This window comes from Schistocerca piceifrons, chromosome 5 (genome assembly GCF_021461385.2).
Source record: "Schistocerca piceifrons isolate TAMUIC-IGC-003096 chromosome 5, iqSchPice1.1, whole genome shotgun sequence".
NCBI classification, from domain to species: Eukaryota; Metazoa; Arthropoda; class Insecta; order Orthoptera; family Acrididae; genus Schistocerca; species Schistocerca piceifrons.
Window position 1 is genome coordinate 479,668,885 of NC_060142.1, and position 16,944 is coordinate 479,685,828.

At 43.4% G+C, this 16,944-nt stretch overlaps 1 protein-coding gene across 1 annotated transcript in view; it reads left to right on the forward strand.

Moving 5' to 3' along the window:
- LOC124797840 (kinesin-like protein KIF14) overlaps positions 1–16,944 on the forward strand; it is a 258,591-nt gene that overhangs the window by 96,191 nt on the left and 145,456 nt on the right. The gene's annotated exons all lie outside the window — the stretch shown is intronic.

Here is a 16,944-nt window from a genome sequence, read left to right on the forward strand (position 1 = left end):
CGTCGGCCCGTCCACGCGTTTGCCAATGTTCTTTCGCGTATGCTGAAGAAGTTTGACTGGGAAGCCTTTATACATTCTCCATACAGTCCCGATCCCTCGCCATGCAATTTCAATAGTTTTGGAGCCCTGAAGAAAGACATTCGTGGCCGTCGATTTGCTTCGGACGAAAAGGTGCGCGTGTGAGTACAATCACGGTTCCGTAGGCAACCGCAAACATTTTTCCGTGGAGGCATTGTACGTCTTGTCTTATAGTGAGCTAAATATACTAACAATTACGGCGGTTACTTTTGAAGTAATACACAGTTTATTTACTACCTGCCTCGTTTTCGTCTGACTGCCCCTTATGTATTGCAGTTTCATGTTCGGCGGTGGGGGTGGGGGTGAGGTGGGGGGGAGGAAGGGGCGAATCACAGATTGTTACTGTCTCTCCCACTCCTAAATATAACTTGTCGCCACAACCCACTTTTAACGTGACACAAATGCCTTTGCTTTTAATAAAAATAAAATACTTTAAAATGCTTTAAAAGGTATAGCACATCGTATTAGGACAATGTTTAAGAAATTGCAGTTCATATAGAGTATTTGAAAGGCGTTCGCCTGGCAATTGTACATTTCGTTTAGTTGATTAAGGAACTACAGCAACAGCTGACACTCCAAAATTTGACATCATAATTTGCACAACAGAAAATCGAAATATGCACTGTTGTCTATCATTAGTATTTCACTTAGCTCGACGACGGTGAATACGATTCTGTAGACTGATTATGCCAGCATTTATGTAAGGCAATTTTACGTCTTTCAGTTGTTTTCCGCCCACATTCCGAAAGTCAACTTTTTATTTTTAAGTGGAGGCTCTTTCCCCTTTGTTGATTTCTTCTACTATATGTTGTCTGCCGGTTCTACTTGTGTACTCACTGACCGTATCGGGCATGTTGTTAACAGCAGATACGGTCAGCCTATGAATGAGCTACTTTTGTTGGTGGGAAAGTTTTCTGCACGCCCATCCGTGCGGGCAGACCTTCAGGAATGTAAGTTACCCTGTGGTAAACATAGCGTAATGACACTTGTCCCTATTTTGATACGCACCTAACTTTCCTGGTGTTGTAGTCTTATCCTGAAAGTGTCTCATCCTTTCAGTTCATGATTGCACACGCCTGCAGCATTCATTAGACGGCGATTAAAGAAGTTGAACGGTTGGAAGTTCAAGAAATATTTGCGTTCATAGGCGTCCGCAAGTAGGGTTGCTGGAATCTGGAGTACGAAGTTTTTGTTCATATGTTGATTGGATAACCCTCATTTCTCGGGGCTATAATAAGTTTTTAATGTCATCTATAAATTAAGTTCTTATGGCATTAAGTGTCTCGAAACTGCGTAAAAAAGACACACTGGACTCGCATTCGGGAAGATGACGGTTCAATCCCGCGTCCGGCCATCCTGATTTAGGTTTTCCGTGATTTTCCTAATCGCTCCAGGCAAATACCGGGATGGTTCCTTTGAAAAGGCACGGCCGACTTCTTCCCCCATCCTTCCCTAATCCGATGAGACCGATGGCCTCGCTGTTTGGTCTCTTTCCCCAAAAATGACAATTACAGAACCTACCTCCTCCTTGGAACAATTTCAGTGGACTCCATGTGTTTGCATATGTCTGTGAGCTTGCAAGCCGCTCATAGTTTTTTTTTATTTTTTCGTTTCGGTAAAATATAGGTAATGGAGTGAAATGTACATAAATAAACGTACATTCGGTTGAAAACTTTTTCCTTCATTCAAAATCTGGCCATTTCCACCAGTCATATTAGCCCCTGTGGTTTGACAAATGACCTCTTCCACTTGTTGTTTATTTCTTCCCCTTCTCGTAAGTTACTCTGTGCGTCCATAAAAATATTGAAATTTCTTGTCTGATCCGTTACTTTGACCATTCAGAGCTACACATCTGTTTTTAGATCCCCGTGAAGTTACCAGATTTCTGTCGTGATTATATTTGAAAACTATGAAACTGAGCTTTTTCTTTCTTTCCTTTTTTATGTGACATCGAATTTTTACCTATAGTCCTTGACAGTCCAGTTTCAGTACATTGCCACAGAGCACAAGGAAAGACTTTTGGTGAATGGCAGATTTCTTGTCTTTTGGACCCATAAACCACTGATTCCTTAAAGAACCAAACTCCCGTGTACAAAACAGTATCAAACGTCTGATTGCAAATGAAATAAATATTTGATGCTAAGCATATTATCGAGGAAAAACATTTAGGAAAGCTTTAAATTCTGCATGATGTTCGTTGGAACTCGCTAAGTTCATTCATTAGCAAACACTGGATGAACATAATCTGGGTAATTTCTCCTCCATTATAAGTTAAAGGGTGTCATACAACGATAGAATTTTTCAGTGACACATACATAGATCCTGTCTGAAAAGTATCTTGCAAATAGTTAATAGTAAAGAAGTAATAAATTAAAATGTGTGATGTTGAAGTTTTCTTTCTTGACATTTTAAACAGAAGCTAGTTCTCCGGGCATCAGAATGTGTATGACATCATACCTCCTGGACACTGTCGTAAGGTGATATAATTTTCCAGGTGCTTTCACCGGTATACGTGCATACTGTGTGCGAACTGGGTTGCGAATAGATTCGGTAGTGAAGATATAATAAATCAAAACGTCATGTCTGATGCTGAAGTTTTGCTGCATGAACGGCGAAAATGTACTTAGCAATAATTTTTTTCCTTTCTTTATTTTGTGGGTGTTGTCGGCGAGAAAAAGTTTCGTAGTTTGAAATTAAGCGAAGACAGTCTCAAGTACTAGGCGCACGCACGGACACACACACACACACACACACACACACACACACACACACACACACACACACACTGTATCACTTATCTTATTGTGTTAAACTGTTAACATAAGATTAAACCTCTTAATAAGCAGCTCATGACAGCATTTTAAATTTTCGCCTTCGGCTAATAATTGCGCGAAGTACTGAAAATCAAATTTTTGTTACTCATGGAAGCCGTTAGACAATCTACGACTGGTGCAGAGTTCCATACTAGTAACTTTAGTCATATTTTGTTACTAATGAATATATTTTGCCTGAAAGCGTTAAAACTCGTTGGATTGCTTATTTCATTGTGAGCTCAAGGTAATTTTTATCGTTACTGTAAGTAGAATAATTACACCACGCTACTTCCCCTGTAGTTTATATTACTTTTTCGTATACAGACTTCCTTTCACCTGATCAAACGTTGTGCCGCCCCCTTGCACCCCACCAGTTTTATAACTGACGAGGAGCGCAGCGCATTACACAATCATCACGATTTGCGTCGTTAAGGACTTTCACTGTGCTGCTGGCAAACTGAGAAAAAGACGGCGGAATATTTGGCTAAGGTACCAGACTAGAGAGTGCAACCCGCGTGCCGCATGCGGCAAAGGAAATGAGCACTATCACGTGAACGCTAAAGAAAATAATAATCCGTAACATTCCATTTATGTAAAGTTACGATAAACTGGAAATTTTCAATTTGGAAGTCCCGCCACACGATTCTCTTGTTGGTCCATCTTCTTTCTTTCGTTAGTAGTTTTAAGCATATTAAGTGCGGCCGAGAAACACTCATCTTTCATTGTGGCACGCGTGTATCCATGTCTTCTGCTGCTATTTATGGCCTACAAAGTGGAGCAAATCTGCAATTCTCGCTTTTTCCAGTCTGGGACAATTGTGAGAAATTTCATTTTGACCACACTGCTCTTTCAGGGTTAAAAAGGGATGCAGCTGTATGTGTGTTCTCGTAGTGGTTTACTATATACTAATTTAATTTTTTAAATAAGGCCCAGTGTCTGGAACTAGTGGATGCTACGTTAAATTGATTTTTGAAGGTTTTCGAGGATGGCTTACAATAGCCATTCCAGTACGAAGGTGCATTTTGTGTACCTTAGCGAATGACTCACTGCTTTTTACAACGTTAAACTGTTTACTTTTTATACATCTGCCCTTTCGAACTCACCACTATCATCCATTCATTTGATAGCATTACGTAGTGTGCTATAACTTAATGATTTAACTCACTTTCAAATAACTAGTTATTCCGAACATAAGTTTCTTTCGAAACATCTGCATTTTGTTCTTTAAAATTATTAACAGAATTGATATCAGTACAGTGACTGCTTGCATGAAGTGTATCAGCGTTTCTTTTCAATGATCAAGCTCTATTTATTTCTCATAAACACTGGGGACCATTTCATAGCAAAACCACAAACATCTATTGTGATTCTATAATATTTGGATTTCTTCCCCCTTCATTTGCCTGACATTTAAGACGGCGAGAACAGAATTCAGCCGGCCGGAGTGACCGAGCAGTTCTAGGCCCTACAGTCTGGAGCCGCGCGTCCACTACGGTCGCAGGTTCGAATCCTGCCTCGGGCATGAATGTGTGTGATGTCCTTAGGTTAGTTAGGTTTAAGTAGTTCTAGCGGACTGATGACCACAGCAGTTAAGTCCCATAGTACTCAGAGCCATTTTGAACAGAATTCAGGAACCAGTGGCGCAAGTTGACCGTTATCTGGGGAACGTTGGCATAATTTCGTTTAAAGGGCTGAACAGTGTTGTTGAGGGAACGTTAAACTATGAGGTCGATAGAATTGGGCACGAACTATGCTTTAGAAGGACAGGGAAGGAAATAGGCTGTGGTCTTTTTGAAAGAACCACCACATGTGCCTGTAATGTTCAATAGGTAAACCTAAAGCAAGACGACCGGACGGAGATGTAAACCCCATTCCTTCCAGATAAATCTTTCGGTGACTCAATTGCTATGCATCCTTGCTCAACCTTTGATGATGGAAGGTGTGGAACCTTAAGTTGATAACTTAGTTCCAAAGACACGCGAGTACTCCTAAACGACGCCAGACGTAGAAATGATAGTTTGCCTGTGGTGCGATTTAACAAGAAAGCTATAAATAATAGGCATGGTCTTTGCTATCCTCACTTCCCGTTGTGAAGGGTTCGAGTAGTAGCACAAATTGCCGGTTTTGTGTAGTTCAAAACAAGATTTGTATGAGGCCCCTAACAGTCCACAAAAATAATTTTTTGTTCTGTACACTAGTGAATAGCTTCAGCATGTCCATCATCATCATCATTTAAGACTGATTATGCCTTTCAGCGTTCAATCTGGAGCATAGCTCCCCTGATACAGTTCCTCCATGATCCCCTATTCAGTGCTAGCATTGGTGCCTCTTCTGACGTTAAACTGATTACTTCAAAATCATTCTTAACTGAATCCAGGTACCTTCTCCTCGGTCTGCCCCGACTCCTCCTACCCTCTACTGCTGAATCCATGAGTCTCTTGGGTAACCTTGCTTCTCCCATGCGTGTAACATGTCCCCACCATCGAAGCCTGTTCGCCCTGACTGCTACATCTATAGAGTTCACTCCCAGTTTTTCTTTGATTTCGTCATTGTGGACGCCCTCCTGCCATTGTTCCCATCTACTAGTACCTGCAATCATCCTAGCTACTTTCATATCCGTAACCTCAACCTTGTTGATAAGATAACCTGAATCCACCCAGCTTTCGCTCCCATACAACAAAGTTGGTCGAAAGATTGAACGGTGCACAGATCACTTAGTCTTGGTACTGACTTCCTTCTTGCAGAAGAGTAGATTGTAGCTGAGCGCTCACTGCATTAGCTTTGCTACACCTCGCTTCCAGTTCTTTCACTATGTTGCCATCCTGTGAGAATATGCATCCTAAGTACTTGAAACCGTCCACCTGTTCTAACTTTGTTCCTCCTATTTGGCACTCAATCGGTTTATATTTCTTTCCCACTGACATTACTTTCGTTTTGGAGATGCTAATCTTCATACCATAGTCCTTACATTTCTGATCTAGCTCTGAAATATTACTCTGCAAACTTTCAATCGAATCTGCCATCACAACTAAGTCATCCGCATATGCAAGACTGCTTATTTTGTGTTCACATATCTTAATCTCACCCAGCCAGTCTATTGTTTTCAACATATGATCCATAAATAATATGAACAACAGTGGAGACAGGCTGCAGCCTTGTCTTACCCCTGGAACTACTCTGAACCATGAACTCAGTTTACCGTCAACTCTAACTGCTGCCTGACTATCCATGTAAAGACCTTTAATTGCTTGCAAAAGTTTGCCTCATATTCCATAATCTTGTAGAACAGACAATAACTTCCTCCTAGGAACCCGGTCATATGCCTTTTCTAGATCTATAAAGCATAGATACAGTTCCCTGTTCCACTCATAACACTTCTCCATTATTTGCCGTAAGCTAAAGATCTGGTCCTGACAACCTCTAAGAGGCCTAAACCCACACTGATTTTCATCCAATTGCTCCTCAACTAATACTCGCACTTTCCTTTCAACAATACCTGAGAAGATTTTACCCACAACGCTGATTAAAGAGATACCTCTGTAGTTGTTACAATCTTTTCTGTTACCATGTTTAAAGATTGGTGTGATTACTGCTTTTGTCCAGTCTGATGGAACCTGTCCCGACTTCCAGGCCATTTCAATTATCCTGTGTAGCCATTTAAGACCTGACATTCCACTGTATTTGGTGAGTTCCGACTTAATTTCATCCACCCCAGCCGCTTTATTGCACTGCAATCTATTGACCATTTTTTCCACTTCCTCAAATGTGATCCTATTTCAATCATCATTTCCTATCCCATTCTACCTCGAAATCTGAAACATTACTGATCGCATTTTCACCTACATTGAGCAACTCTTCAAAATATTCCCTCCATCTGCCCAAGGCATCCACAGGATTCACCAGCAGTTTTCCTGACCTGTCCAAAATACTTGTCATTTCCTTCTTACCTCCCTTTCGAAGACTGCTAATTACACTCCAGAATGGTTTTCCAGCAGCTTGACCCATAGTCTACAACCTGTTTCCAAAGTCAGCATGTCCAAACAACGTCATTTGCTTCGTTGAAACAGGATGCTATTTATACTGCTAATGCGTCATGTAGTCCCGAAGTGGGATCGTTGTAGATATGAGATTTGTGTCAAGGATACGAGTGTTGTAGCGAGTGCTGGCTGTTCTCGAACGAAAGGAGTTGGAGCAGGAAGAGAGAAAGTTAAGTGTAGCGACGGGGACAAGGGGTTTTACTTACTTCAACAAAGATTTATTGATATTGTTGTCAATACGTTGCACGATCTGGGCTAGTAATTGTGAGGTTCTTCTACGATTTAACAGTCCTCTGAAAATGACTGTAGGCCAGTTACGTTATTTGTAACAGCGCTGAAACTCCTCTGTCTGTTCCTTGGAGTTATCTTTCTGGAAATGTGTGTTTTAAAAACTATTTTTCGTGATTAAACGTGCTACTGCAGATCGTAAATTTGCGACATTTTACGACCGGGACTGCGAGATCTACGTTTATGCAGTTACCTCGCGAATTGAGCTTCCCTGTCATTCTGTCGCTTTCATGCTTTAATTTTTATTTTATTTTATTTTTTATTTTTTGCTCTAACCTCGACACTTGATTACGGTATATCATGCATCGCGTGGAGGAGAAGATGCATTTACTAATTTGCGTCTCGCGTGGCCAGAAGCCCAGGATAAACTTCGTTGTTACAAATGGGACACTGAACTTTATTTTTTATGGGGGGAGACGTTAGTTGTTACGGATTGATTATAGTTGTCACTTGACGGAATATAATTTTATCTTTTTAAATAATTATCTATTTATTAATGCCAAGAGTACACGTGAAATCAGGTACATAAACTCTTCGCGTACTAAATACAAAATATGACGACACAATCTGTTTAGTAATTCAGACTGAACGCTTAAATGCAATGACTCGCTAAAAGGTTCATCTAATACTGGACTACCTGATGAACATTTTTTAGGACATTGTGTGTTCAAAAGTGCTCTGTCCCGCCCCCCCCCCCTCCCCCCCCGCCCCCCGTATGTGTTACAGATAATTAGTTCTTCTCCACATTCATTTTCTAAAAGGCTGTCTATCGCCTTCACATGACCCTTTCGACGTTTTTTATGCGGAACTGGGTGGGTGTTATCGTGGTGGTGAAAGCTAATGAGAAACCATCCTCACATTCATTGTCACCCATCGTATATTTGCGTTTATTAAGTGGACTGCAGCAGGTGCTCACAGAAAACTGGTTCAGAATTATCCCTGTATCTGAGAAGTCGGTGGGTACAGTGTGGGGCGGTGAAGAGGTGGAGGGGGGGGGGGGCTATTTCGTGTCCGTGATGTTTCGTCACACGTGCCTCTGGGTTCGATCTAACTGGCGAGTACCTCAAGGAGCACATCATTCGTTTGCTGTGTATTGGTTTCGTGAATCCGAGCTTCCTAAGCTAGGGACTAGTGAGCACCGCCAGTCCTCTGTAACCGTAAATCTATGCATGTTTCAGTGACCTCCGTGCGGTGCGGCGGTGGAACGTTGTATCACAGGGAACGGAAGTCTTGGCTTAACTGCCGGGATTGCGAGGATGGTAAAGACCCCTATATATATAAACCTGAAGGTGTGCTACGCGCTGATAAGATGCATGGGTGTCTCCCATCGATTCGGGTGATCCGTTGGACAGTATTAACATCCAAACCCCAAGGAAATTTCGTATGTCTAATCCACCAGAGACATCTGTGAATATGTTGACAGCGGAAGCAGTAACGGACCACACTCTGTCGTTTATTGTTGTTAAATGTGACGAAGGGTCATGTGTAAAATTGTCACCTTTCTACAGACCTAAAGCTATAGAGGGACCTGCAGAACAACTTAAATCTATAAAGAGGCTGAGGAATGGTACACTCGTGATAGAGACACTGATTACTCTAACGTAGTCATAACGTGATGGTAAACTGTGGATTTAGAAACCAAAGAACCCCAACAGGAATGGGAAAGCGAAATATCCACTGAAGTTCAGAATTTAACGAAAAGGGTTGATAGTTAGTTCAAGAAATCACATCTTTTATCCTGACATTCAATTTAGCAAAGTGGCGTGCAGGCTGTCTCTACTATAAAATTAAGCCCTCTGTACCTAATCCAACGCATTGCTTAAGTGTCAACACTTGTCATACCACCATGATTTGCAACGGAAGGCTACAAATGGACTCTGTGGCTCCATTGCCCATGAATCCGATTTTCAATGTACTGCCCTAACCCATATGTGTAAGTTGCCACCGGGCCCATCCAGTTCGGAGCAAAGTGTATCCTGTCATTGCAGAAGAGAATAACGTGCAGGAGTTAACACACAACTCATATCATACCGTGACGCAAAGAAGGTGTTAAACGCCTCGGAGCCACCCACATTCATGCAGTTGTTTGCCTCAGCACTGAAGCAGCATATACAGAAAACTAGTGTTGGCACCCAGTCGTTGACAGTTGGGCATAGCACGTCTACCTGCAGTTGTCAGCGTAACTGCAAACCTGCACAAGAAGTCATACAGCAAAGCTTTCATACATTCTGCACAATGATGGCAGCAGAATCTGTCAGTTCCACACAGCAGACAAAAGGAACCGAAAACATATTTTTGTTAATGCGGCCTCAACCCACCGTCCCCAGAATCCAAGCTGGGAATGAAAACCAACAGGCCAAAACAGTCAGGTTCGAAACCATCAGACCGTGCGACCTCAGTCGTGTCTAATGTATCAGATGATGACCATATCCATGATACGGACGACGACGTCTGCCTAATGGAACCACCGAACCCCCCCCCCCCCCCTCCAACTAACCTCTCCCCCTCTTCCAACCACTCCAGTTCTTCCACCACGGAGGAACGACAAGAGGAAAGACAGAGGAAAACATCGTTAAGATGTATTCCGTACTTCTTGGATGTGTTTAGGACACATGTGGAAGGACTACGTTTATTAGCACAGGGTAGATCGTCATGTATGTGTATTCAAGAGACAATTTTCTGACGTCCATTAGCTATGTGGCTACATTCATCACAAAAAGGACGATCGTAGTGGAGAGGCAGATAAAGGAGGAATGGCTGTTTTCGTAAACAAGCCAACCACTCTTGCATCCCGCCCTCATAACCAGCCTAAAAGCAGTTGCTGTATTGGTGCCTGTGCGTTATGGCTTGAAGGTCTGTTCACTCTACCTGCGATCTGCATTAAGTACTTGAGGAAGAAGTTCTCAATGAATTCCTTACTCAGCTCCCCCAGTCCCTCCTCCTTTGCGATGATTTTAACGCACACGGTGTGCTTTCCGGCTCTGCAACTACATGCTCCTGGAGTAGAGCAACTGAGAGCCTTCCTATGTCCTCGCGTGCATGTTGGTTGAACATGGGACAGAGCTCGCATTTCGGTACTCCAACAGTGTAGTTCACTGCTGTCCGATCCTCGAATGCACCGCTTAATGGGAAGTGGTCGATGACTTGCACTCGAGTGATCTTTTCCCGATCTGCATTCATCTGCCAGACAGAGTGGTGGTGCCGGAAATAAAGCCACCCAGATGGGCGCGTAGCAGACCAGAAATGGCTTTGCAGCCAACTTGTTGTGTTTGACACTCTTACAGCATCCAGGAATGGTTAGGTCATGTTACCAGAATGATCCACCATGATGCTGAAGCATCCATTCCGTAGTCTCAGGCCAGCTGAGAAGGTAGCCTGTCCCTTGGTGGAGAGATGAATGTGACTCTGCATAGGTTCAAGTGCCGGCCAGCTACAGAGATCTTGGTAGCATTTCGGTTAGCGAGGACTAAATTTTCCTGAATTATCAGATGCAGCAAAGAGAAATCGTGGGAAGAGTTTCTGGCCGCCATAACCCATTCCGCAGAAAGTACAGTCGTATGGGAGACGGTCACGATGATTTGAGGGAGAGGAGGGAGGTGCCCAGCGGCTGCTGTAACGGTGGGCGCAAATATCGCAATAGGTCCGGAGACATTGCCTAGGCTAGGGCGGCCTGTTTTGCAACACTTACCGCCACTGCCAATTATGATTGGGCTTTCGAAAGCTACAGAGTGACAGCTGAGAGGGGCAGTTGGGATTTTAGCTCTGCCACTGATGAAAAATACAACTACCCATTCTGTATGTGAATGCTGGATTTTGCATTATCTGCTGCTCGTGATCACAATGGGGCCCATTATAGCACGTTAGGGCGCCTCACAAGACGGATCCAGAAACTCTTCTTCCCCCTTTTTAACCTCATGAGGGCGTCAGGACAGATTGCTGACTCGTAGCGCGAGACAGTTTTAATTCCACGTCTAAATCTGGGAAGGACTGCATATACCCAAGCAGTTATCGTAGTGTTGCCTCCTCTAGCTGTGTGGAAAAGACCATTGAGCGGCTTATCAACCGTTGTTTTCTCTAGATCTTACAATCCAGGCAGATTCTTAGTCGCTTTCGTCGTAAAGTTCAGAAGATAACGCTCCATCTTCGATAACCTTGTGCTCGTTGAAGCAGCTAAACAACAGGCTTGGCTTTCCTCTGCCATCATCGCTTAATGGCTATATTTTTTGACATCGAGAAGGTCTACGATACTACTTGGAGGCATATTGTCCTCGGGCAAGTCCATGAATGGTGATGAGTATTTCTTGTTCGCGCGCACTTTTCGGCCTTTCATCATGTTTTTCTTTGCAATTAACGTTTTAATAATTTTGCAATAATGCACACTCGTCTCTTAGTTTGGTACAGGCGCTAAAAATCTTGCTATCGTGCGCCCACACCGACGTATCATCATCGGTAAATACGTCGTACGAGTGGGTAGCCATGAAAAAGCCTTTTTTCCTCTGGTGGCCTGCTACGGCACTGTGGCGTAGGGATTACAATGTGTGCCACCGACTGCATACATGTAGCTGCAAACAAACTTAAACTAATTACGCAACGTGGTAATTAAAACTTTGACTATAGTTGTAAGTGCGAAGATGGGTGGATAGGCTACATCGACTGAAGTGAACTTTTGTCATAGATAAGGTATGTGACAGTGCACAAGTGATTCAGATTACAGAACTGTACATTATATTTCAGAGTCTGATATCATGCAAAGTCCACTCTGACACAGTCAGTTTCTAAACGTCGTAGCGTGCCATCAAGGAGAGCTATATTTTATCTGATCCATCTTTCTCCACAAATCTTCATGCAAGTCCTCAAACCATCAATAATGGAGCAGTGATTGCTAAGCACTATGACGAATGAACTGCTGTTTACCACATCCAGGACGTTGATAGCCATTGTTGTTAGAGGAAGACTGACATGTTATGTTCGGTATGTATGGTCAGGCAGTGTTGTGGGAATATATGGAATTCGAAGTCGCCTGAACGGGAGTAATTTCTTTGGGCTTTAAAATCTCTGTTGTGTGGCTGTTACTGCTTTATTGTCGCGGCTGTGTAGGAGTAGAAACCGTATGTTGCATCCGCTGGCGCTGTAAGCTATAAGACTTGGCGTTCACCCCGCCCTGTCCCTCCCGTATGTAGGTTGTCAGGCTCCGATCACCACGGTGCTGTAGGTTCAAATGCATATATGGTAAACTCTCTTCAACAAGATGAAGGGAGAGTTCATCGGAAAGCATTACTTGTTCCCGTCCACTCCTCACCCTAGACTTGGTTCACAAATCCATTCCGACGCTTAACAATTTTGGCCAATGGGAGATGCCGGGAGTGATACTTACGGTGTCGAGCCGTCGGCAGACATTGATTGACACCTGTTGCAGTGCTTAACGTCGATCCAACATGTACTCGCACGTCGCTGCGGACGACAACTATCATATTTCGTGGTTCCTCACCCATTATTGTTACAGGAACATGCCGTTTACGAAGAATAGGAAATATTCATGTGAACATTTTGTTTTATTCACGCACATCATGCAAATCAGCTGTTACATTCCGTCTTCCTGGATTTCCGAGAAGCTTTCAACACTGTATCACATCGTCGACTGGCTACCATGATGCGAGCGCACAGAGTATCTTCGTGGATGCGTAAGATACGTGACTGAATCGATGAATATTTTATTAATAGAACCCAGTACGTTATACTGGACGGCGACTGTGCAACAGAAACTGGAGTAATGTCGGGTGCGCACCAAGGAGTCGTAGTAGGACATATTATGTTATCAGTATATATAAACGATTTATCAGACATTATCAGCAGCACTGTAAGATTGGTTGCTGACGTAGCTTTTGTTTACATGACAATAATAAGGAAATGCTGAGTGACTTGTACAAAATTACCGCTTAATAAAATGAATTGGAGCCGTATCAAATTTGGATGAAGGCAAGCAATGCTCTGTAATGATGAGAAAGAACCCGATAGGATAGGATTACTAGGTTAGTGGTGAATATCTTGAGCGCGACACATCGTACAAGTATTTAGAGGTAATACTGAGAGGCGGTATGAAATAAGACGATCGCGTAAAATCGTTATAAGAGAAGGCGATTGGAAGACTTGAATTTGTTGCAAGGACTCTGGAAAAGCATAGTCCATCTACAGAGGAAATCTCATACAAACAGCTAGCACGAGCAATTCTGTAATATTGTTCCAACATTTGGAGTCCATGTTAAGTGGGCATGACAATAAGCATAGTAGGAATTAAATACGTAACAGATTGGAATAGCTGGTGCGAAAGTACAAACTAAATGCTCGAGAACGTAAATGGGAATACTTTGAAACACTACACGTAGTTCTCGCGAAAACCGTCGTGTGTAATTCAAGGAATAAGTACTCGACCGTCGTGTGTAATTCAAGGAATAAGTACTCGAAGAAAACAGAAACAGTTCTGCTGTCACCATCGTATACACTGATGAGCCAGAACATTATGGCCACCCGGCCTGCTGTCGATAGAAACCGGTCCAGGCTTTAGCAGCGTCACCTGGCGAGGAGTGATTGTTTGTTACATATACGCACGTTGCATATAGTATCAATGTGCGTGCTGTCAGTGTGTAGAATGGGGAAGGCGCGCAATTTATCTGAGTCCGACCGAGGACAGTTTGTGACGACCCGGAGACTCTGCGCGAGCATTTCGGAAACTGCACGACTTGTCAGATGAGTGCTATGGTGTCTTTAACACGTGGCGAAACCAGGATGAAACCACTTCCAGACGTCGTAGGGTTGGGCGGCCACCCCTCATTAAGGGCTTCGGACGTCATAGGCTGGGCAGGCTGCAGGACAGGCGGCGAACTTTGACGCAACTAACATGAGACTTTAATGCTGGGCAGAGTAAAAGTGTGTCTGAGAACGCAGTGCGCAGGATACTCATAATTATGGGCCTCCCCAGCTGACGACCCGTGCATGTGCCTAAACACCATACCATCGGCAACTACGACTGTAATGGACACGTGACCATTGGCACTGGACGTTGGCGCAGTGGCGGAGCATTACATGGTCCGATGACTCCAGATGTGTTCATCATGCCGATGGGAGGACGCGAATACGTTGGCTTTTAGGAGAACAGCTGACACCTGCACTGCGGGTCGAAGACAAGCTGGCGGTGGCTCTGTCATGCTGTGGGACACATTTACGTGGAGTCCAGTCGAGCCCGTGCAAGGTACCGTGACGGCCAAGGAGTATTGTACACTGGTTGCAGACCACGTACACCCCTTTATGACGATCATGGTTCCCGAATACAGTGACATTTTCCGACAAGATACTGCGCCATGTCAGTCACAGGAGTGTGATGGAGTGGTTTGAGGAACACAGTGGCAAGTTCCAGTTGATGTGATGGCGCCCTAATTCGCCAGATCTGAACCCGATCAAACACATCTGGGATGTGATTGAACGTGGCGTCAGAGCTCATCGTACCTTTCCCGGAATTTACAGGAATTAGATGACTTGTGTGTGCAGTTGTGGTGCCAACTACCTCCAGCGACCTACCATGGCCTCATTGCTTCCGTGCCACGACACGTCGCCGCTGATATCAGTGTCAAAGTTAGGCATATCGGCTATTAGGTAGCTGGTCATAATGTTTGGGCTGATCAGTGAATATAGGGAGCATGAGGATAAGATGAGAGACGTTAGGGCGCAGAGGCATATAGACAATAATTTTCCCCTCGCTCTTAACGGGAATGGGGTAGAGCAGAAGATTGATAATATTGTTGCGGGGTATTTATGTAGAAGTAGTTGGAGCTGTCACATCATGGCAAATACAGTCCAGAGAGATTCATCATTCAGCATCTCACGAACTCTCACTTCTTTTGCTGTTGACAAGGCATGCAGACAAATCCTTCGTTTGACGGTCCTTCACGTAAGAGTTTGGCATGACGACCATTCTGGTTACATAAGAAAGAACGCCGCTCTTACCAGGCACATAGCTGTCAACATAGTTTTTATTCATTTATTCTGTGTGTTGCAGTTTCACAATTTTTAGTAGGTTTTAACCGATTTATTTCTTCGCGACCTTGTATCACCTAATTTTGAAGGAATTTCGGCGATGTATTGCGTTTCTTGAGCGTGTGACGTTTGTATCTTTTATGTTGATATCAAACACTCTCGGATGCTTATATTTACACCAAAGCTGGTATATTGTGCTGTAGTGTGACTCAGGCCACTTGCTAATACTCTCACTGTGTGTGTCTGATAACAACTCGCCACACCGTATTCATCAGTGATGATAGTTTTAATTTCCGAGACGGTGCTCGATACGACCCAAAATGATCTTCATATACTTTGGAGAGAGGCACTGGTCTGAATCGGTGCCACTCTATAGCACGCTTTTTTCTTCCAACATCTCTGTTTTCAGATGAGAGGTATTACCGGTTTTTAATAGTATAACGACATTGTCAATATTTCGCTAAGAAAATGAAAATTGATACCACGGCATTACGTAGAACAACTCCCCCTGAAGTGGAATATTTCCTATACGATCTATCAGCAGACTTATTTGCGATAATAGTAATCAGACGTCCTGTTTCCTCGACTATCATCATCAGTTGAATGCGAATAAACAAATATGTATTTAAATTATTCATAACATTGCAACCATCCCGCCAAAAATCATGGTTCTGACATCGCCAACGTAACCAAGGAATGTTCTAAATGGTTGCGCCTTTCACTTAGCTTGTGTGTATATTCAGACTTAAATGCTCTTGGTGCTGTATTGACCTCGATGTCATTAGCTATGGCGTTTACCATCTTTTTCAGTTATGTTGACTGTGATTGTACCCTTAGACAAAGACATTCGGACGAAAGTAATTGCTGAGTCAGTCAATGACTTTGAGGGAAAAGTCTCAGTAAAACCTCTGGGCAAACTAGAAAGATATCACAAAAGCCTTTAATTCAGCGCGTACACTTTAATTGTAGTATTATGTTCCTGTCCGGTTACGTCATCCTCACTAGACAGATAGGAGGCTGGCTCAATTCATAACTTTTATGGACTCATGTGATACGTCGGCTTAATGCGCTTGTTTGGATTTAAACGGCTGTTCCGAAAAAGATAAAGGCAAATGCTTTTGGGGTGGGGCACCTCATGAAGGATACTGTGAGAGCTGTATGGTAGAGCCTGTTACAAAAAAATGATTAGAGAGACAAAGAAAACTACAGCAGACTAAATGGCTTTACTTGGTCTCCGTGCAAGCTACAGAGAAAGCCTTCCTCCCGTAGTCTAGAGCTCAAAATTCTCATTCTCATACTAATCGGTTACTGGTGTCTGCTGCGTCTGATTTGCTGCCAGATAGTGTGTGTGCGAACTAGATGCTTTGGTTTACTTGCGTGATGCGCGCAGATCTGAGATCCAAACGAAAATGTTCGTACACTACCAGAATATTCGTGATACGCCTCAGAATTAGCTTCATTTGGTGTGGCGAAATTGTGCATGACCCGCTGAAGTGTCGGAACATCGATGCTGTCAATGACCTCCTGAATGGCTATTTTCAGCTCAGCAGTGATTTTGGGGTTATTGTTGTACACCTAGTCTTTAATTTAGTCCCATAAAAAGGAGTCGCATGTTTTCATATACAGAGAATATGGTGGCCAATCGAGGCCCATGCCAGTGGCCTCTGGGTACTCCACAGCGAGAATGCGGTCTCCAAAGT